At 37.2% G+C, this 23,934-nt stretch overlaps 1 long non-coding RNA gene across 1 annotated transcript in view; it reads right to left on the bottom strand.

Annotated features, from left to right (window-relative positions):
- Nucleotides 1-7,375: 7,375 nt before the first annotated feature.
- The window catches only part of LOC143685878 (uncharacterized), a 165,500-nt gene continuing 148,941 nt past the window's right edge, over nt 7,376-23,934 (bottom strand). Inside the window, exon 3 of the long non-coding RNA XR_013176785.1 lies at nt 7,376-7,641. This is a non-coding gene — a long non-coding RNA (uncharacterized LOC143685878). The remainder of the gene's footprint in view (nt 7,642-23,934) is intronic.

The raw sequence follows: 23,934 nt of genomic DNA, 5'->3' as shown, positions 1-23,934 counted from the left end.
GTTGATTGAACTAAGACTTGAACCCAGGACTTAAAAGCTTATCATTCAGTTTGAGGATCAAGGCACGATTGTCTGCAATTACTGTGTTGATTATTATTAATAAATTTGCCAATCTACTAAGTGCTATAACCTTTCGTATTTCAACTTCCACCTTTATTCTTTTAAGCTGAATAAAATCATATTCTTTGGACTTCTTGAAAAAAAATTCACAGAATTTCTGTGTTAATCATAAAATTATTGTCTAAGATTCTTAAAAATCACATTTAGAGTAGCATTTCATCAGAGATTAATCCAATAAATGTGAACAGATCCTTATTTCATCTTTACCTTGATTTTATGTAGGAAGGAAGGAATTCAGATTATCTAAATTCTCATTTCAGAAAAGTAGAAGGCTATTGCCTGGTATATTCTGACCAGACCTTATTTCTTATGGAAATGTGGATATTGAAGACTCGGGATTTCTGATTAATGATTCCTAAACTTTCTGCAGAAATCCCTACCACTTAATCACAGGAATATGTTTTGCTTCCTGTTAGGGCTTAATATTTACACTGAATGAAGAACATTGGATTGGTTTTCCTGTCTGGCTTTTAGTGTGCAGATTCTGGAGAGACAAAGTGCCCTGACTCTGCACGTTGACCGTGGCTGGCTGGGCCGGAGATTTCTGTGTGACTCTTACCCTTGATTAAAGGCCTGCTGTGATTGGTCCCCCTCATTTCAGAAGAGGGGTTTCTGTTCCTCCTAATAATGGAGAGGATGCCGATGTGCCACTGTCCTCACAGACAGCGTCTCGTTCGCCATCTCTGAAGCAATAACACGCACCAACGGGTTTAGATATTGTTGCCTTTGGATGCAATGCTGCCCTCAACCCAGAGCTGGCATTATCAGGGCTGGGAGTTCAACCAGGTGACACTTGCTCCAGAAGAGATACTATTTCCTAGAGGGCTTCATAGCTTCTAAGGTTATGGATGAACTGCTTTCAATCAAAGGAACAAGGAACTACGAATCTCTGTATGGCAAACCTTAAACTCTTATATAGCTGAATTTTTTTTAGACTGCCCATACAAGTGGGCATCTCTTTTCTAAATAGCTTTAAAAAGCTTTATTGGAAGAAGAAGTATTTCAGGAAGTAATAGAGGAACAGAATAGAGAATGCCTTTCAAATTGAAAACAAAAGAAAGGCATGAAGGGAAAAAACAACTCCACAACCTGAGGAAAGTATCTGAAGGAGGATTGGAATTATCAGTCAAAGAGAGTAACTATATTTGCCTAAAACATGCTGATGTTGATGAAGATAAGGAAGTGATAAATTTATAAATAGGGATAAGGTACCAACTAAAATACCCCTAAATCCCTTTTGTTCTGAATAAATCATTTCCATCCCTTTTAATTTTGTCATATATAGCATCAAGGAGAATGAAATCCAAAGAGACATTTGAGTTTATTTAAATATTGTAAAATGGAGCTTGTAAGTGTTTCTAAAATCCAGGCAATCTTTATAGTATATTAATGACAGAAAATAATGCCACAAATAGAAGCACAAAATCCATTTGGAATGACTAAATCAACCAGTGCGTGTGTCTGTGTATGTGTGTGTGTATGTGTAACTTGAAATACACTCAATAATTTTGTAAAGCACATATTCTCCATACTTTTGCAAGTTGAATATTTGAAAGAAGATGTAACCCATATGTTTTTCATTCATTTTCACTTGAGTCATTAAAACAAGGCTTAAAGGAATTAATTATTCATATACTATGAGCCAGTTATTTCTGTTGAAAATGTCTCCTTCCTTGATTAAAAAAAAATCACAATAAATTAGAGAGTCCAAAATTATCAATTCATATCATCAACTCCTAATCTAAGTTATATATATTCTTTTGACATATTAGAAGATATTCTAAGTTTTACAAACAACCATCTGGCACAATTATAGGTCAAGTCTTTGCCTTTTTTGTCACCATTAATGCCCACTATAAAGTGTGACAAAATAATTACATAATAAAAATAATTTCTGTTTAGCTCTAGATTTCAAGATTCAATTATTTTTACTTTATCCTGAGAAATTTCAGATTTAGAAGTTCTTATTCACGTTTTATCAAATAATTTTTATTTTAATCATAACAGGAAGCCATACCAGATATCCTAAAAACAAGAAAAACACAAAGCAAAACAACATAAAGTAAAAAAAAAAAAAAAACACTAAGCTTTATTTTTCATGAGCATAGGACTTCATCAACACACACTCTTGTCCCTTGGTCTCCATATCAGCCTCTGTGGCCCCCTAACCTATTTCTATTTGCAATGGTTTATGTCATTTTTCTCCCTCAATAGACATCTTTATTATCTTTTTTGTGTGTGTGGAGAGAAAAAGCAAAAGGAAAAGAAGAGAAGAAAGATCACATTGCAGCTCTGAAAGCCAGATGTCACAGACTTCCTTCTCACCAGCCAGAGCTCCCAGAAGCATACTTGGTGTATTGTCTGAGATGAGAAATGAGACTCAAGGGACTCTATAACCCCAACACTGGAAGCTTCTGGCTATGGCTGGTTCTATGGTAGCTTTTAACCCATTTACACAATATTAAATGCCACTTTTGGGGGTAGTCTACTTGTGCTGACACTTGGTTTTGTAAGCCATAGTTCAGAGGACCACACTTCTAAATGGCTTCAGAATGTGCCTTGTACCATTTGGCCACAGTAAGGACATTTACCTTCCTCCCAGATATACTTGAGAAGTCAGTAGATTCAGACTCTTGAATGAGATGCGACACTGTGGAGGACTCAAGATATGTTCTTGATCCTTAGACCAAGAAAACATATTCTGCAGCTAAGTGAGTTTAATTAAGGTCATTTTTTTCTGAGCTATTTTATAAACCAGGAGTAAGCCCACCACCTCTTCCTTTGATTACGTATTCAATGAGAAGACTAAGGTTCTACAAAACTGAATTTTCCTGGACTGTGTGACAATAGTTACTGAAAATGTCACAGGAATGTCTTGTTAATAAGGATTGAAGGAAAATATAATTAGGATCATTTTTTAAAACCATACCTGATGAGTCTTATCCACGCCTAGATTTAATTTAGATTATAAGGTCCAGGACCTTGAGCCTAAGCTTGATGATACAACGGGAAGAGAGAATCCATAAGACCCATGAATTGGGGCAAGCATCTTTTGCATGAGGAAGAAATATAAATAACTTCTGGCTAGAGGGAAGAGTATGGCAGATTAATGATGGCCACATATTCCTTGCTACTGCCTCCATTAAAGGGGAAGTCTAATTCCCCTCCTCTTGAATCTGGGCTGGCCTTAGTGACTTCCTTGATGAATAGAATGTAGCAGAAAGGTCGTTACGGGACTTCTCAAACTGTGAAGATTTGAAACCTGGTTGCCATATTATGAGGAAGTTCACGCAGCCCCATGAAGAGGTCCACCTAGAGAGGAACTGGGGATCCTGGCTACCAGTCCTGACTCAACTCCCCGTCTACAGCCTGCCCAATTGCTAGTCACATGATAAAGCCCCCCTCCAACTCTGGTTTGACCACCCCAGATGATGTCACATGGGGCAAAGATGAGCCATTTTGGCAAAACTCAGCTCAAATTGCAGATGTGTAAGCATATAAACTATTGTTAGTTTAAACCACTAAGCATGGGGATGGTTTATTTTGCAGTCATAGATAACTAGAACACCCCCCTTCTGAATGAAGATACCTTCATAAATGACCAAAGGGATTTATCTCTTAAGTGAAACAACCCAAGTGATTCCAAGACACCTATAGCTGGCTTTCTAGGGAGTTGTTTTCTAGGGAAGTTGTTTTCATTGTTTCCCGAGTAGTTTTCTGGAATGACTCTCACCAAAGAAGGGGAAAAATACAAATTATGGAAGACATTCTACTGAACAAATAATTATCTTGTGAGCTAATCTGATATATCAATATGCCTGGATATTGAAACCTCCATGACGACACAGGGTATCACCTGTGCTCCTTGCTAAGTCTAAGGAACATGGCTGAGTCCAAACCTGCCAATATGAACCTATTCATAGCCTGCTAACCCAGATTTTTGGCAACTCTAATTAATGCCTCCTCTGGTGAGAAATTGGCCAGTCCTGTTTAAGGGAGAGTTCCATTGAGGGAGACTCTAACACAGAGGAAAGATGCTACCAACTTTTCTCCAGAGGCAGGGATAATTGTATAACCAGAATCACAAACATAACATAAACATGCTGCCCACACAGATGCGAGATCATTCTCCCTGATAAGTCCAGTAACAAGAAACCCGACTAGTCTCAGTTTCTCCAAACAGAGGAGACACATGGATATGTTACCAGCTCAATCCAAGGGCCCAGACTTAGGGGCCTCTTCAGAGAGCTAAGCTGTATATAAGATGTAAGCATTAAATTCAACATGCCTTTCTGCTCAGGTTGGTTTCTAGGTTGGTTTAATTTTTGCCTTTAAAGAAGTAGTTTCTTAACTTGTTCAGATGATGAAACAAAAAAAAGTCAGGGGAGAAATTTTATAAGTTATTTTCCTCTAACGTCTCTATCTGCAATACCTAGGACAGTGTCTGGCTCATATTATATTTTCAGTAAATATCTGTTGAACAAATTAATAAATATTTAAATTTGCACATATAAAAACTACAACATCCACACTACTAGTGCTTCTCCTAATAAAAGGTATTACTATAAAATACAGTAGAGACAAGATAAAATCATAATTGTAAGCTTAAAAAAATCTACTCAGTTGTTTCTAAGTTTTTGTATTAACATCCAGTTGTTCTTCATTTACTTGTTCTGTCATTTGTTAGCAGTCACTGAAGGACACATAAGGCACAGAATTTCAGAAAATTAGTTTGTGATTGTGCAGTAAGGCCTAAAATCAAAGCCCAGCATTACGTGCTGCCCTGACATCTGGTTAAGCTGGGAGTCCTTGAATGTCCTAACTGCAGCTTCCCTCCCCACTCTGCTCCCGAGGAAAAGTTCTCCTGGCCAAAGAGTCCTTGAGCAGCAGGTTTAGGTTCTCTGCCAGTCTTCAAGATCATTCAAACAAACCAATGCGATCCTCCCAGGGAAACCAGGGGATAGATTCCCACCTCAACCCCCATCTTGATACTGCAAAGCTCACAGCCCACAGGCCCTGAGTATTCATTCTGTTTCTGACTGTTTCAGGGGTCCTGCATGGCATAAGGTGTCCTCCTTTCTCGGGCTGAGTATGTGTGGCTGATAAGTTGCTGTCAGTCTCAACTGTCCAGTGGCATGTGTTTGGCCATCCTTATATCCCCAGGGTAGGAATCCCTAACTCACCAGTGGGATTAATAGTAGGCAATTACAATAGAGCCTACAGCCAGCCCACAGGGTGCTCTGCAGATGGGACGGGCCTGTGGAGTAGGCCCAAGTGGGCTTCCCAAGAAGGGGGGCCAAGAACTGAGGGTGGGTAGGCAGCACTTTGAGCTGCTGGGGGAGTAACTCCTTCAATCCTGCAGGGAGTCCTGGTGATGCATTACAATTTAAATTGTCTGGTTTTGAAGTTGTCTGCATATTTAATTACGGGATGGGTAAGGGAGGATTTTTTATATTTACAATATTGGGATTTTTATGAAAGTAAAGCAAACTAAAAATAAAAAAAAAATACATAAACAGGCTTAATAGCCTCTGTTCTTGGATCCAAGTGTATTATATTTTTAGATAGCAAAATAAATAAATCTATATTTAAAAAAGAAATGAACATGTTTTCTGATAATCTAAAGCCTGAGTATATTTTAGAGAAGATGCAGGAATGAAGATATGGTTACCCAAACTTGATGTTGCAAAGAACCCCTTCCAGAAAAGGCTACCCTGCAAGCCCACTAAATGCTATGTTCCTCACATAAGGGCAGCCTAATCTATAACCACACTGAATATTTAGATCATATGCAGAGATTTCTTTGGCTAGTGCTTCTCAGGCATCTGAAACCCCACCTCTCATTTGAATAAAGTGAGAGTACATGTGTTAATGCTTAAATCACACTAAAAACTGTCAAAATAAAAAGTTCCTGACTAAATCCAAGGAATTAGTTTAATTACACAGCTAAAATTTTAACCAGATGCAGTCCTAAGTGAATTATGTTAATTAATTCCCTTCTTTCTCTCTCTTTAGGATTACAGAACTTTTATGCTAATTTTATCTACACTGTGCTATGATATTCTAGAAGTTCTTAACTAGATACCAACTATCTTGACTAAATATGTCATTTAAGGCTGCCATTACCTCATCTGATATTAAACCACCTAGTACCAAATGCAGGGCGTTTTATCTGTCCAGCATCTCTACATGAAGGAGCAGCATACAATCAAAATGATTGCCTAGGGACCACCTTAAAATAATGCAGCACTGTCTTCTGGGCCCAAGCTTAGCAAATCCCACTTCAAACTAAGAATTTGGAATTTATTGCTGAGAGAGAGATTGTGGGGGTCATTAAAGGTATATCACACAAACTGCAATGTTCTAGGAAGAAAGCACAGGATATCCATCAGCTGAGGTTCCTACAGCTGGCCTGATGTGAAATTGGTTACAAGAGATTCTGAAAGGCTAATCAGAAAGAAAAGCCAAAATCTATCCGTGAGGACGTGAGCCTGACCAGAACAGAATTTAACCATCCCTTCCAAATGAAATAATAAAATCATCTGGACGTTTTATAATCATGCCCATCTCTCACCACACAAAGCATGCTACAGAAGACAAACATAAGTCACAAAGAAATTAAATTACTACTCAGAGATGAACTATTAATCATGTTGAGATTCCCAGTTTTCAAACAATGGGAACTTAGTTAAATTTGCTGGTCAAGACATGATAAAGAAATGAGGCACTTAATACGGCCCAGAATAATGATAAATTTTAACTTAGAAGAAATTTTACACATTAGCAGTGATGTGCAAGTAAACCAGCTCCCACAGGAGAAAGGCCCTGATTTGTAGTGTTCATCAATTTCCATGCTATAAATATCCCCACCATGGCAGATTTCAAGTTTGTTATGTGCCATTAGCGAATACAGGCAAACTTCTGCCCCAAGAGCTTTGCACCAGCTCACCCCTGGTTAAAGTCCACAGCGGAACCACCCCTATGTCCTCCTGTGTCTTCATTTGTTTCAAGTTCAAAATGCTAAGATGTAGGAATAGGTAAAGGGAATTAATATTTATTTAGTGGCTACTGTGTGCCAGACACAGTTCAAAATACTTCATTTTAAGAAGATACACACACGAATGAATTGTACACTGTAAAGAGAGTGAATTTTATGGTATGTGAATTATACCCCAATTGAAAAGAATGTTAGGCAAAACTCCTAATCATAGTACTAATGATGTTTCTATATACATAATTGTTTCAGTTTCCTTGACTCCTTAAGCAAATACTATGCAATGGGTTGGCTTAAACAATGTGAATTTATTGGCTCACGATTTCGAGGTACTAGAAGTCCAAATCGAGGCATCGTTAAGGTAGTTGTTTCTCCCCAAAGACTGACAGTCTTGGGCTGGTTACCAATAGTCCTTGGTCCTGGGTGCCTCTGTCTCACAACAATGCATCTGGCGCCTCTCCTGGCCTCTCCCTTCTCTTCTAGGTTCCATTGGCCTTCAACTTCTTCCTTCCCATGGCTTCCTCTATCTAAATGTTTAAAAAAATTTTTTTTTAATTAGAGAAATTGTAGGTTTAAAGAAAAATCATGCAAAAAATTACAGAATTCCCAGAAACTCCCCTATTGTTGACACTCTGCATTAGTGCGGTACCTTTCCCATAATTGATGGAAGAATGTTAAAGTAGTACATTAACTGAAGTCCCTAGTTTACCTTAGGTATATTTTCCCATATACTGTCCTATTATTAACATCTTGTATGAGTGTCATACGTTTGTTATAATTCATGAAAGAACATTCTTATATTAGTATTATCGACTATATTTTAAAATGGGGTTCACTGCGTTAATCAATCTTATGCTTTAACTTTTAATTTTTATTCTAGTAGCATGTACATAACCTACAACTTCTCTCTTTTAATCACATTCTCATATATAATTTGGTGCTGGCAATTAAACTCAGAATAATGTACTGCCACCGCCACCACCATCCATTTCCAAAACTTTACAATCAATCTAAACAGAAATTCTATACAAATTAAGCATCAACTCCCCATTCTTTATCCCCCATCTATTCTCTGGTAACATATAGTCTAAATGCTAACGCTGTGAGTTTTCTATTATGATTAGTTCATATCTAATCCTGCAAAATTTGTCTTTTTTGCATCTTATTTCTCTATATAATGTCCACAGGGTTCATCCACGATGTCCATGCATTAGGACTTCATTCCTTTTTATAGCTGAATAATATTGCATTATATGTATATACCACATATTGTTTATCCATTCAGTGTTAGGTTACTTCCATCTTTTGGTATTTGTGAATAACGCTACTATGAACATTTCTCTATTTTTTCTACTTTTTTATTTCTATTCTAATGTTTAATTCTTTCATTCAGTTGCTTTAGGATTAGTTTGCTGTTCTTTTTCTTGTTCCACCTAGTATGCAGTTATGCATTTGATTTTAGCTGTTCCCTCTTTTTTTAATGTACACACTTAGAGCTATAATTTCCCTCTCTGCACTGCTTTCCCTGCTATAAGTATTGAAATATTGTGTTCATGTTTTCGGTCAAGATATTTACTGATGTCTCTTGCGGTTTTTTCTTTGACCCACTGATTATTTAAGAGCATGTAATTTAATTTCCACATATTGTGGATTTTCCAGTTCTCTACTTGTTGTTGATTTCCAACTTCATTCCTTTATGGTCAGAGAAGATGCTTTGTATAATTTCAATTCTTTTAAATTTATTGTTTTCTTTTAGCATTTATGTATTTCTTTTTTCAAAATATTTTTATTGATAAACAACATACAACACAAAGATTCTAAACATACAAATGTTCCATACATGGTGTACAATCGGTGGCTTAAAATATCATCACATAGTAGTATATTCATCACCATGATCGTTTTTTAGAACATTTGCATCACTTCAGAAAAAGAAATAAAAAGAAAAAAGGAAAAACTCATACATACCATACCCCTTACCCTTCCCTCTCTTGACCACTAAAATTTCCATCTACCCTATATATTTTTTTCTATTCCTGAAAAATATGTTTTTTGGATTTTAATTGGTATTACATTGACTCTGTGAATCAATTTAGGTAGAATTGACATCTTAACTATATTTAGTCTTCCAATGCATGAACACAGTATGCCCTTTCATTGATTTAGGTCTTCTGTGATTTCTTTTAACAATTTCTTGTAGTTTTCTTTGTATAGGTCTTTTGTATCCTTAGTTAAATTTATTCTTAAATATGTTATTCTTTTGGTTGCAATTGTAAATGGAATTTTTTTTCTTGAATCCCCCTCAGATTGTTCATTACTAGTGTTGAGAAACACTACAGATTTTGAGTGTAGATTCTGTAACCTGCCACTTTGCTTCACCCATTTATTAGCCCTAGTAGTTTTGCTGTGGATTTTTTTGGGTTTTTTGACATATAGTATCATATCTGCAAAAGAGAGAGTTTTACTTCTTCCTTTCCCTTTATCATGTTGAGGAAGTTCCCTTCTATTCCTATCCTTTGAAGTGTTTTCAACAAGAAAAGATGTTGAATTTTGTCAAATGCCTTTTCTGCATCAATTGAGATGATCATGGGGTTTTTCTGCTTTGATTTGTTGATATGGTGTATTAAATTAATTTATTTTCTTATGTTGAACCGTCCTTGCATACCTGGGATGAATCCTACTTGGTCATGGTGTATAATTCTTTTAATGTGTTGTTGGATACGATTTGCAAGAATTTTGTTGAGGTTTTTTGCATCTATATTCATTAGAGAGATTGGTCTGCAGTTTTCTTTCTAGTAATATCTTTGTCTGGCTTTGGTATGATGGTGATATTGGCTCCATAGAATGAGTTAGGTAGCCTTCCCTCCTCTTCAATTTTTTGGAAGAGTTTGAGCAAGATTGGCACTAATTCTTTCTGGACTGTTCGGTAGAATTCACATGTGCAGCCATCTGGTCCTGGACTTTTCTTTCTGGGGAGCTTCTTAATGACCAACTCAATTTCTTTACTTGTGACTGGTTTGTTGAGGTTGTCTATTTCCTCTCGAGTCAATGTTGGTTGTTCATGCCTTTCTAAGAAATTGTCCATTTCATCTACATTGTCGAGTTGATTAGCATAAAGTTGTTCATAGTATCCTCTCATTACTTCCTTTGTTTCTGCGGGGTCAGTAGTTATGTCTCCTCTTCCATTTCTGACTTTATCTATCTGCATCCTCTCTCTTCTTGTTTTTGTCAACCTTGCTAAGGGTCCATCAATTTTATTGATTTTGTCTTAGAACGAAATTCAGGTTTTGTTGATTTTCTTGACTGTTTTCATGTTCTCAATTTCATTTATTTCTGCTCTATTCTTCATTATTTCTTTCCTTTTGTTTGCTTTGGGGTTAGTTTGCTGTTCTTTCTCTAGTTCTTCCAAGTGGACAGTTAATTTCTCAATTTTTGCTCTTTCTTCTTTTTTGATATAGGCATTTAGGACAATAAATTTCCTTCTTAGCACTGCCTTTGCTGCATCCCATAAATTTTGATATGTTGCATTTTCATTTTCATTTGCCTCGAGATATTTACTGATTTCTCTTGTAATTTCTTTCTTGACCCACTGGTTGTTTAAGAGTGTGTTGTTGAGTCTCCATATATTTGTGAATTTTCTGGCCCTCTGCCTGTTATTGCTTTCCAATTTCATTCCTTTAGGATCCAAGAAAGTTTTTTTGTATGATTTCAATCTTTTAAAATTTATTGAGATTTGCTTTGTGACCCAGCATATCATCTATCCTTGAGAACGATCCATGAGCATTTGAGAAAAAAAGTGTATCCTGCTGTTGTGGGGTGTAATGTTCTATAAATGTCTGTTAAGTCTAGTTCATCTATTGTATTACTCAAATTCTTTATTGACCCTCTTCTAGATGTTCTGTCCATTGATGAGAAGTCTCCATCTCTTATGGTAGATGTGTCTATTTCTCTTTTCAGTGTTTGCCTCATGTATTTATTTATTTTGGAGTACTCTGGTTTGGTGGATAAATATTTATGATTGTTATGTCTTCTTGTTGAATTGTTTTTTTTATTAATACATAATGTCCTTCTTTGTCTCTTTTAATTGTTTTACATTTGAAGTCTAATTTGTTGCATACTAGTATAGCTACTCCTACTCTTTTCTGATTGTTTGCATGAAATATCTTTTCCTAACCTTTCACTTTCAACCTATGTTTGTCCTTGGGTCTAAAATGCATCTCCTATAGAGAACATATAGATGGGTCCTGTTTTTGTTTGTTGTTTTTTTTTTTTTAACTTTTTTTTTATTGTACAGTATAATATATATGCAAAGCAAAGAAATAATAAAGCAATAGTTTTCAAGGCACTCTTCAAAAAGTGGTTACAGGATAGATCCCAGAATTTGTCATGGGCTACCATACAATCCTCTCATATTTTTCCTTCTACCTGTTCCAGAATATAGGAGGCTAGAGGGCTTAAATACTTTTTTATCATCACAATCAACTTTGCTTTCCTTCTTTTTTTTGTGAATAATATATATAACAAAAAAAAAAAAACACATAAATTTCAAAGCACAGCATGATAATTAGTTGCAGAACATATTTCAGACTTCGACATGAGTTACAATTTCACAATTTTAGGTTCTTACTTCTAGCTACTATAAAATACTGGAGACTAAAAGAGATATCAATTTAACGATTCAGCATTAAATTCATTTGTTAAATCCTATCTCTGTATAACTCTACCATCACTTTTGATCTTTCCATTCCTCTCTTAATGGGTGTTTGGGCTATGGTCATTCTAAATTTTTCCTGTTGGAAGGGTTTGTCACTAATATGGGGTAGGGAGACGGAACTATCTGATGTTCTGGAGAGGCTAAACTAGGTTTCAGGACTTATCTGAAACCAGGGACCCATCTGGAGGTTGTAGGTTTCTGGAAAGTTATTCTAGTGCCTGAAACCCTTGTAGAATCTTATATATTGCCCTAGGTGTTCTTTTTGATTGACTGGAATGGTACTGTTTGGGGGTTAGCAGGTTATGACAGGTAGCAAGGTCTACCTGAAACTTACATAAGAGCAACCTCCAGAGTAGCCTCTCAACTCTATTTGAACTCTCTCTGCCACAGATACTTTATTAATTATACTTCTTTTACCCCTTTTGGTCAGGATGCAATTGTTGATCCCACAGTGCCAGGTCTGGATTAATCCCTGGTAGTCCTCTCCCACGTCACCAGGGAGACTTTTACCCCTGGATGTCATGTCCCATGTAGGGGAGAGGGTAATGATTTCACTTGCAGAGTTGCACTTAGAGAGACTGAGGCCACATCTGAGCAATAACAGAGGTCTTCCAGAAGTAACTCTTAGGCATGCCTATAGGTAGTCTAAGCTCCTCCTTACCTACATAAGCTTCACAAGAGTAAGCCTCATGATTGAGGGCATGGCTATTGATTTGGGTATCCCTAAGGTTTGATGTAGTATCAGGGAATTCCTTGATGGTAAGGTTTAATAGTTTCATGGTCTTTCTTTCCTCCCTCAGGGGACTTTGCCAATACTTTTGATTATCTGCTTAATATATTCTAGGACATTTCCAGGCATTACAATAATCTATACAGGGTTAAAGGACCTCTTTCTTATTCTGTGCTTCTTGTGTTTCATTTGTTCAAATGAGTTATACTGATAGGTTGAATGAGATTATATATTACAGAAAATTTCAATTCCAGGTCAAATAAACCTTTCTTCCATTGGCCTCAAAGAGTATGTGTGATTTTAAAATATAGACACTGTCTTCTTTACCCCTACATTCTGAATTACTTTAACCCCAACCTGTTCGGCTTCATTCTTATCTATAAATATCAGGTCATATATATATATATAAAACAGCCTCTCAAAATCCAGAAATAATAGTCACCACTCCAGACTTAATGTGTCTGCTCTAAAAGCTTACAATCTAGGCACCTGTTGTCTTAAAAGCATTTTCTAAAGGTGACCACACCATTGTTGTTTTTTTGTTCCTGGCTTATTTTGTTTTACCAAGTGTCCTGCATGTTCATTCACATCATTGCATGCCTCACGACTTTGTTCCTTTTTGTAGCAGCACAACCTTCCTTCATAAGTATACACCATCATTCACCATTCTACTTCTCCGTCAGTGCATCCTTCAGCCACCTGCATTCACTGGGCATCACGTAGAGGCCCAACATCCACAGTCTATCAACATTCTCAATTTTAAATAATTTCATTGTTCCCAAAAGAAAGAAAACCAATAAACATACCCTCACCAAATAGGAAATTTAAACCTCCTCTTAACTCTTGTCCCTTACTCCCTTATTTACCTCTGCTATTGCTGTGGTCGTGCTGATGGTTTCCTCTTGAACATAGCTCATAGTATGCAATAACAGTTTTCCCCTCTAACCTGGACTTAAACACTCTTTATACAAGAATCATATCTTTGAAGTAATTCTTATGAGAACACATTCATATTTCTAGTGTGAGTCAGTGGGACACCTGATGGGTCATATCTTTTAATCCATTCTGCCAGTTTATATCTTTTGATTGGGGAGTTCAATCCATTAACATTGCTATGAGTCATTCTTACCATTTTCAGGTCAAGAGCCCTTTGGTGACACAACAGAAAAGAAAGGAAAAAACAGAGCCCTTTGGGAATCGGAGGGGCTCTAATGACCTGTGCAGAAAAGAGCAGGTATACCCACACAGAATGTGGACACAATCTCAAGGACCTCAGTGAAGACACCCATGGACTACAGAAAGCTCCACAGACCACCAGCTAGGAATTTCCAGGACAGTACAGAATCCCTACTGAGGAACAGCAAGAGTAAATGTGGAAAAGAATGAAAACAAAGAGGGCATGAAATACACTGAAGGAGAAAAAAATTAGAAAAATAACAAAGAGGGGGATAAAATAAAAGGTGTGGATACCAGGTTTGAGCAGAGAGAACATTTAACAAATATAGATCCATTTGCAGGTACTGTCCCTAACCTCAGCTGATATACTTATTAGCATTGGATTTAAGTAATTTATATAGTGCTTAAATAGTTCATCCTGGCTTAGAAAGTCTAACAAAGTGTGGACTAATCCTAAATATAATCAAACTGCAAAAGCAAACTGATCTTCCAGATGCTGAGGAAGAATAATTGAAGTCAGTCCTTTCCCAGGCTCACATCCAGGCCTTCCACTGAGGGGTGCTGGCCTCTGTGCTTGGTTTCACCACTTTAGAATTATGGGACCACGATATCTGGAGGCTTCTTTGAACCACATTTGCAAACAAATGAGCTTAATTATTTACTGTCTTCCAACCCAGATAAAATGATCCTAGTAGGGAAAAAAAAAAGACTCCTAGAAAAGAGAAGACAATTTCCAAGCCAGGTGGCGGCTCTCACCTGAGTCTTCTGCTCTCTTCATTGCTGTTTCAGTCCTGATTCAAGGCAGGTTTTTGATCCAGTGGCTGTTTTCCAGCCGTTCTCAGCCCTGCTGTTCACCCTAAAATCTGTGCTCCCCTTTCCTCTCTTTGATTTTTCCAGGACTCGTTTACCTCCCTGCCTCTGATGCCATTCTTCAGCCAGAATGAAATATAAGCATCCCCATTATGGACGCTTGCCTGGTCCCCAGGGCTGGCAGAGGGTAGGGCAGGTGAGGTGCCCAAGGCACAACATATACAACGGCATGTACTTACAGGTTGCGAATGATGAGTAGGTGTGTCAGAGTAAGTTCCTTGAATTTTGTCCATCACTTGCACTGTGCGAGTCCCCACTCCACTCATCCTAAACAAAACCGCCCTTTCCCCATATACCTCGCTCAGCCTTGACCCCATTCAGGAATGGGTCAGACCTTCAATCTCAGTGCTTTTCAAATGGAATTATGAATACTATCTTGCAGTGAAATCCTTCTAATGGATATAACATTTTAAAAATGATACACAATAAAACAGAATAGACAATACAAACAAGCATCCCATACAATAAGAGTAAATATTGTTTCATAAGACCATTGTTTCACTAGACACATAAATAGGAATATGTAATGTGTAATACTATGATATCAAATATATTTCTAACTGTGGGTTGTGGTCTAATTATTGCTTTAGAAAAATTTCTATTCCTTCCTCCCACTTTATTCCCCTCCTTTATCCAGGTTTCTTATATTCTACCCACCACATAAATTATCTACTAAATTTCCCCTGAAATTTTAATTGGTATAAACTTATATAAAATTTAGCTTCTATAAGCTACCAGGAGCTTATATGTGTGCTGCGTAATGTTTCCAAAAGTCTAAAGATGTTTAAAATGACAGATTCTATCACAGAGAGGTAGGCTAACTTTCCAGGAGTACTTAACAGCTTACTTGCATGCTTTATGTTATCAAAGACTGTCCACCTTCTTAGGAAAATTAATATTACTGCCTGCGTTCCTTTGAAGGAGTCCACTTGGCAATTTCTAGGGCCCTGATAGCACACAGTAGGTCAAGCTCATCTTCCTATACTAGGAGATTTTGAAAACATGAATCTGGTTTCTAAAATATGATTTCTGAAAGAGCCATGCCTCAATTCTTCTAACACTTGAAGTTTCTCAGCACACCTAAAAAACATAAAGAGTATCTGAAATTCTTAGAAGGACCCATTGAAACAGAAACCTCAATTTCCACTAAAGTTTAAATTGGTACCTAAATCTTTGCAGGGGTTTATTAGTCTATGAGATCTATTTTATTCTAACTGAGTAACCACGCACATTCAAAACAATAAAGATCAGAAAGACATCTACTATGGTGCTATACAACGTATGAAACAAACTTTGACTACAACCAAGACAAAAAAGAAAAAAGTACATGCAATTACAGATACAACAAATACGTCAAAGAGTTATTCAAGTAGCTAATGGAAGGGAAAATCCATCACTGGCATGTTTGTCAAATGATACCTAATTGACCTAATTTATCATCCACTGGCATATTAAAGGCAATAATGCCCTCACTAAGGGCCAAGGACAAGAAGATTCAAAGGATTAAAAGAACATTTTGTAATTTGAATTTTTAACCTTCAAAAAAAAAACTTCTCCTTGAAGAGAAGTTTTTTCCAGTGCCTACATAAAAATTCTGCTGCTGCATCTGGCACAAGGTGACCTCTCAATGAATGTGTGTGGAAGAAATGAATGAATGAGTGACTAAGGATATGTAAATTCAGGTATATTTTTGATTCTTCAAATAGCAGACTACTTACAAAAGTAAGTTTTAAAAAAAATTCAAAAATATTTATTGAAGTGTTTTTCCCTTGATTTTGAAGCATATGGGAATCCAGAAAGTTCAGGTCTCTCTATATTTTTTATTCATTTATATTAAGCCATTAAAAATGTTACTGGTAATTAACTGGTCTTCAGAAAGTCTTTAAATTTGAAGTCATCTTAAAATAGGACTTTAAAAAAAAATAGGGCTTTTATCTTTGAAACAAGTTTTGTTTGGCCAGGAGTAAAAATCTCGAACATAAACACATTGCAAATAGACTTTTCTTTAATGAAGTTCCAAATGTGATTCCTTTGCTTGTGCCACTTCTATTATCGGAAATTCTATGTAAATTCTGCTTTACAAAATGAGGCATAGAGAGGAGAATTATTTTTTTTTCCTTACTCTATTTACCGTTTCTTTCATTTGCTTCCATAACAGAGAATTTATGAGCACAATGATGGAAGAATCATTATCCTTGTTTTTGATGGTCTGACACAACTACAACTTCCAGCTTTACTCCAGCAACCATTTTGTTAGCATGTACTAAAGGTTTGGCATATTTATTGGGAATATATTGTATCATAGGTGCTTCACAATGCAAACTTAATAGGTGCCTCCTACTCACCTGGGTTCAGAGAAAAAATAAAAATGGTTCCACCATCACAAAATTCAGACTACATAAACATAACCTACCACCAGATATGACCTCTAAAACAAAATGATTGAACCTGTTACCTGAATGTATCTTTCCCTGCTTCCCAAAGAATATTAGTTAGGTTGAACACTATTGCCACTTCAGAATTTGCTCCATTTGTCCCTAGATTGGAGGCTTCACAAATTATCCCCAATTTGGAGGGTCAAGTTAAGACCATGTATGCTCTAACAAGAAATGAGTTCTCCAAACTTTTCACCATAAAGAGACAAGAAATTCTGTTCTTGGTTCAAAAGTGCAAAACTTCAAATGTCATTTATCTAGTTTTCTTGGTTTCAGTTTCCTTCTGTGTTTGAACAGACCACTCATTCAATCCCTGATTCCAGACTCTCTTTAAACAGCTTGTTTGGTCACAAAAATCATTTTCCTGGAACTGTCTGTATAAGAATCTATAAAACACCTTTTCAAGAAACAACTTTTTAAAAAGCCCTTGTCCTAAGATATATTATCACATCCTCCTACAGGCAACAGCAATCCTTTTCTGATCGTGAAACAATACATCTACCCTCTTGTTCTCAGCAGTTCACATCATCACTAATAACATTTAAGTTATAAAAGCTATCTGAAAATTCCCACAGAAACTTAAGCAGGGACTGTGCTAAAGGCTCAAATCATATAGTAGGTGGATTATGTCTGTGTCCACCTGTGACAGGCTCAGACATCAACTTGGCCAGGCGAAGGCACCAGTTGTTCTGTTCCATGGCAGAACTAGCTAGGATTGGCATATATTGGTTAAAAAGCTACATGTACGGTGGGCCACAGTGGCTCAGTTGGCAGAGTACTCGCCTGCCATGCCAGAGACCAGGGTTTGATTCCCGGTGCCTGCCCATTCAAAAAAATAATGCTACATATAGCGCACTGTTCATTGATTATTTTACCCTTGATAGCAAGAAGTTATAACTACCGCCAACAACTACACTGTAATCGAAGAGTTACATCTAGAAAAGCATTAACCATATATTTTAAGGTAGGAGGGTTTTCTTATCCTGTAGTGAAAATTGAAGAAATTCATATTTCATACATTCTAATGCTAATACACAAAATGACAAATCTTGATTTTATGTAAAGTGGCATGGACACATAGCTTCTCTGCTATTCTGAAACAATGTATGCTTTCATTTGCTAATGTTGATGAAATATAAAATATCAGAAACAGGCTGGGTTTTAAGTGGGGATCTATTAACTTGCAATTTATAGTTCTTAGGCTGTGAAAATGTCCAACTCAAGGCATCAACAGGCAATGCTTTCTCCCTGACAACCAGCTTTGCCTCTCCTTTCTCTCCCAAGTTTTGTTGTTTCCAGCTTCTGGCTCCATCTTTCTCAGCTTCTCTGGCACTTTTTTCTGTGAATCTCTTCTTTCTTTTATTCTCTTATAAAGCATTCTATTAAGGGGATTAAGACTCACATTGAAGGAGGTGGGTCACATCCCAAGTTAAAATCCAACCCAACAAAAGATCCTACCTACAATGGGTCCATACCCACAGGAATGGATTAGCTTTAGGAGCATGCTTCTCTGGGGTACATACAGCTTCAAGCTAACAATGTAAAATGAAAAGTGAGGGATTACTTTGGATAAGGCAAAGTAGTTTTGTCTTGTTCACCTCATTTAGTTGGTCTCTTCCAATATCTCGATACATCCTAACAATGCCGTTGACAATGAGCAGACCAAAATTTTGCTGTGTAATATTTTATTGCTACCTAAGACTTCCATAGCACCCTTCTCAAATCACTATGCCTAGTCATTGTGGAGCCTGAGAATTTTATGCAATTTTAATATTAGACTAAGAAATATACAATATAGTACTTCACAATATACATCATTTTGGATTATCTAATGTGTCCGATTTTAGTGCAATTATATTAGTATGGGTTATTAATAGAAATTAGTTTAGTCATAAACATTAGAAAACGAGAAAGATTTTAAAAAAATTTTAGTGCTTCCTTTCTCCAGTTATTGAACAAGTTTCCAAGAAATTTTGCCATAAAAAAATAAAGGGTGGGCCACAGTGGCTCAGCAGGCAGAGTATTCACCTGCCATGTCGGAGACCCAGGTTCAGTTCCTGGTGCCTGCCCACACACACACACACACAAAAGAATAAAATAAAACATTCTAAACATACACGTCAACTCTTTAATACGAAGTCTAGTTAGCCAGAGGGTGGTGTTACAATTATTTCTTTAGTTAGGAAAGGGCTTCTCCTACCATCTGTAATATTAGGTGACTTCCTGGCAGTTTGCTCAGTCTTTAGATCAGAGATTCTCAGTAAGCAGCAGGGGTAAGGGTGGGGTCAGTCACATTTCCCTCCACCTCTCCCAAAGCATTTTGGAATCCTGAGGTTGGGGGAGTAGGACCTATAAATTAATATATATATATATATATGCTTAAAATAATATTAAATGTTATAATAGATATAAAACAAAAAATCCTCTTATAGCAAAATTAAAGAAAGTAGAAATTGCCAAAATCTCAAATGGTGGCAATAATTACAGCCAGGCTTTCTGCTCCCACTTGGGGCGCAGAGCACATACCCTTGAAGGAGGCCTTCATGCTTCTGTGTGTATTGTTGAAAGCCATGGACATGTACAGATATAATAAGAATAAACTTCTTCTTTGGTTTTTTAAAAAGGAATTTTAAACCAGTCCTGTAACTTATGGAGAGTCTCTGCCCCTTGACTCTTGATTTTATATCAGATTCTAACTAGACTGCTTTGGTTTTCAGCCTTGAAGCTTCACTGGAATTTGGGGAATGCCGGTCGGATGTGAAAATTCTCAATAAGTGTTTTATTGGAGATTCTTGAAATGATCTGAAACCCTCCTGAAAAAAAAATACTACAGTTCAGGAGTGCTAAGATAACAGCTAACAGGAAAAATATGTTTTTACGACCACTTCTAATAGGTAACTGGGTCATTTGAAAATGAAAGGAAAATGGGATAAAGGAACCCAAAAGATCAGAAGTGTTTTTGTACCCAACTTACAATGGTGTGCTGGGCCAGGGTTCATGCAGCTTGTCAGAGTCGATTGCACATTCCTCTTCTCAAGAGCTTGAAATCACCCATGATGAGTCTTTACCTCACAGAAATCAAAATACTACATATCAAGCCCTTGGCTAGTTGTTAAAGATGTATTGACATTTATGGAGGAGACAAGGAGGATTGCCTAAGGACTTTTTATTCATTTTGAGCCTTCCACATACTACATATGCAAATAGTCATAGCTTACTATTTATTTAGTAATATTTATGATGGGGATTTTGTTTTCGACCTGAGGTAATGTCCTCTGCAATGCTTCATAATGACTGAAGGGTTGGACGCATGGTCTTTTGGCTGGTAGTGAAGGCTCTTGAGTATATGAGTGAAAACTGATTAACCCTGCAACTACCAGCTAGCTTCAAATGCTCAGCTTTGCATCCTGACAAGGTTTCCCCAGCAGGACTCCAGGATGCGTTGAAATGAAATATAGCACTCGTATGTGTGGCCTGACCCTCCAAAAAGGCAGTCTCTTGCAATTTTTTGAATCCTTCCCTTTGAGACTCATTGTTCCTCTTCTCTCCCCCTCAGACACAAAGTCATTCATCTGAATCACGAATCTATCTCTCACACAAAAGCTCATCCTCATTCTTGTCCTGAGGGAATCATAGCTGTGTCCAGTCAGTCTCAGGGAAAGAAGCCATTTGGCAATTGTTTAATTTGACTGATCTGGATAATACATTGAGGAAATAACAAACCTGTGGGCCATATAAGGTGATAGCTTTGAACTCTCAGCTTTTGCTAGAAAAAGAACTTGGGAGGAACTAATCTACAGGCATACTTTGTTTTACTGTGCTTTGCTTTAATGCACTTTGCAGATTTTGCCTTTTCTTGTTTTCAAATTGAAGGTTTATGGCAACCCTACATGAAGCAGGTCTATTGGCACCATTTTTCCAACAGCATGTGCTCACTTTGTCTCTCTGAAACACACTTTGATAATTCTCACTATACTTCAAACTTTTCTCATTATTATTATATTTGCTGTAGTGATCAGTGATCTCTGGTGTTACTATTTTAACTGTTTAGGGGTGTCACATATGCTGCCCACATAAGATGGTATAATTAATGAATAGATGTCATGTGTTCCGACAGCTCCACTGATCAGCCATTCCCCCATCTCTCTCCCTGTCCTCGTGTTTCCTTATTCCCTGAGACACAATATTGAAATCAAGCCAATCAGTAATCCTACAATGGCCTCTAAATGTTCAAGTGATAAGAAGAATTGCATGTCTTTCACTTGAAATCAAAAGCTAGAAATGATTAAGTGTAGTGAGGAAGGCATGTCAATAGACCAAAAGCTAGGCCTCTTAGGCCAAACACTTAGCAAAGTTGTGAATGCAAAAGAAATGTTCTTGAAGGAAATTAAAAGTGCTACTCCAGAGAGCACAAAGATGAAAGTGAAACAGCCTTGTTGCTAATATGGAGAAAGCTTTAGTGGCCTGGATAGAAAAACAAACAAGCCACAACATTCTGTTAAGCCTCATCCAGAGCAAGGCCCTAATGCTCTTCAATTCTATGAAAGCAAAGAATGGTAAGAAAGCTCTAGAAGAAAAGTCTGAAGCTAGTAGAGGTTGGTTCATAAGGTTTAAGGAGAGACGCCATCTCATAACATAAAAGCGCAAGGTAAAGCAGCAAGTGCTGATGTAGAAGTTACAGCAAGTTGTCCAGAAGATCTAGTTAAGATCACTGATGAAGTTGGCTTCACTAAACAACAAATTTTCAAGGTACATGAGACAGCCTTCTATTGGAAGACGATGCCAGACAGGACTTTCATAGCTCGGGAGGAGAAGTAATGCCTGGCTTCAAACCTTCAAAGGACAGGATGACTCTCTCGTTAGGAGTTAATGCAGCTGGTGACTTTAAGATGAAGCCAATGCTCATTTACCATCTGAAAATCCTAAAACCCTTAAGAATTATGCTAAATCTACTCTGCCTGTACTCTATAAATGGAACAACAAAGCCTGGATTACAGTGCATCTGTTCACAACATGGTTTTTCGAATATCTGAAGCCCACTGTTGAGATCGACTGCTCAGAAAAAAAGATTCAAAAAGATTTCAAAATATTACTGCTCATTGGCAATGCACATGGTTACTCAAGAATTCTGATGGAGATGTATAATTATATTAATATTGCTTTCATGCCTGCTAACCCAGTTATCCATTCTGCAGCCCATAGAGGAGTCATTTCAACTTTCAAGTAGTAGTATTTAAGAAATACATTCTATAAAGCTCTAGCTGCCATATACAGTGTCTCCTCTGATGGATCTGGGCAAGGGCTATTGAAAACCTTCTGGAAAGGAGTCACCATTCTAGATGCCATTAAAAACATTCATGATTCATGGGAGTAAGTCAAAATATCAACATTAACAGGAGTTTGGAAGAAGTTGATTCCAATGGTCCTCAGTGACTTGAGGGGTTCAAGACTTCAGTGGAGGAAGTGACAGCAGATGTGGTGGAGACAGAGAAGTAGAATTATAAGTGAAGCATGAAATGAATCTGAATTGCTTTAAGCTCATGATCAAACTTGAACAGATGAGGAGTTGCTTCTTATAAATGAGCAAAGAAACTGGTTTCTTGAGATGGAATCTACAAATAGTGAAGATGCTGTGAGCACTGTTGAAATGACAATAAAAGATTTAGAATATTCCATCAACTTAGTTGATGAGGCAGCCACCAAAGTTTTAGAGGACTGACTCCAATCTTCAAAGTTCTACTGTGTGTAAAATGTTTTTGCTACAGAGGAATTTTTCTTGAAAGGGAGAATCAAACAATGCAGCAAACTTTACTGTTGTCTTATTTTAAGAAATTGCCACAGACAGCCCAACCTTCAGCAACCATCACCCTGATCAGTCAGCAGCCATCAACATCAAGGCAAGACCTTCCAACAGCAAAAGGATTATGATCAGCTGAAGGCTCAGATGACAGTGGTTTTTAGCAAGAAAGTATTTTTAAAGTATATACATTTTTAGGCATAAGGCTATTGCACACTTAATAGACAATAATATAGTATAAACATAACTTTTATATGCACTGGGTAACAAAACCATTTGTGTGACTTGCTTTCTTGTGACAATCACTTCATTCCTCTGGTCTGGAACGTCCAAGGTATGTCTGTTCTTCCTGCCATATCCAGAATATCCATATGACTAAAACCCCAGGAAAACAAAACTCATTACACAAAAGTCAACACAATCCAGCACATCCTCCGGAAAGGTGTTAGGAACCAATAAGGAAGCCACATCTGGAAATGTGTGTGTGTGTGTGTGTGTGTGTGTGTGTGTGTGTGTGTGTGTGTGTGTGTGTGTGTGTGTGTGCCTGCTGCCTTCAGGAGAGAGGGTGCAGGGTGGAAGCATCCAGAGAGGGACAGCCCACATAATAACAGGGGCCTCTCTTTGCTGGGATCAGAACAGGGAGGCACAAAGCTCAGCAGACCCTGTTGCATGTGAGCGCTCCACAAAGCTCAAAAGGAGGAAATGTGGGAAAAGTGAAAGGAATACCAATTCAGATGACAGGTGGTAAACTTAGGGGAATTTTTTCCCTGGCAAGGAGTTGCTTCAAGAAGATTTAAATACATTAGAAAGTTGACAGAAATACAAAGAAAGGAAAGATTTCAGATGTATTCCTCATCTCTGAGATTGGCATTTAGAATACTGCCATCCCCTTCATAAGTGATGCTTATCTAGTGGGGACAAAATGGATCATGCATGTGAAAATTCTAATGGCGTATATGGAAAAATGCAATTCTCCCTTTTCTGGAATATAAAATTAAGGAACATTATCCAGAATTAAATGCAAATGATTTTTTTTTCCAAAGTCAAAAATCAACCATAAGTGCTTGGATATCCTAGGAAAAACTTTTAGGTCTGAGA

Source organism: Tamandua tetradactyla, chromosome 1 (genome assembly GCF_023851605.1).
Source record: "Tamandua tetradactyla isolate mTamTet1 chromosome 1, mTamTet1.pri, whole genome shotgun sequence".
NCBI lineage: Eukaryota > Metazoa > Chordata > Mammalia > Pilosa > Myrmecophagidae > Tamandua > Tamandua tetradactyla.
Note: the sequence above shows the minus strand (reverse complement) of the source record. Positions and strands in the feature narration are given on the sequence as shown.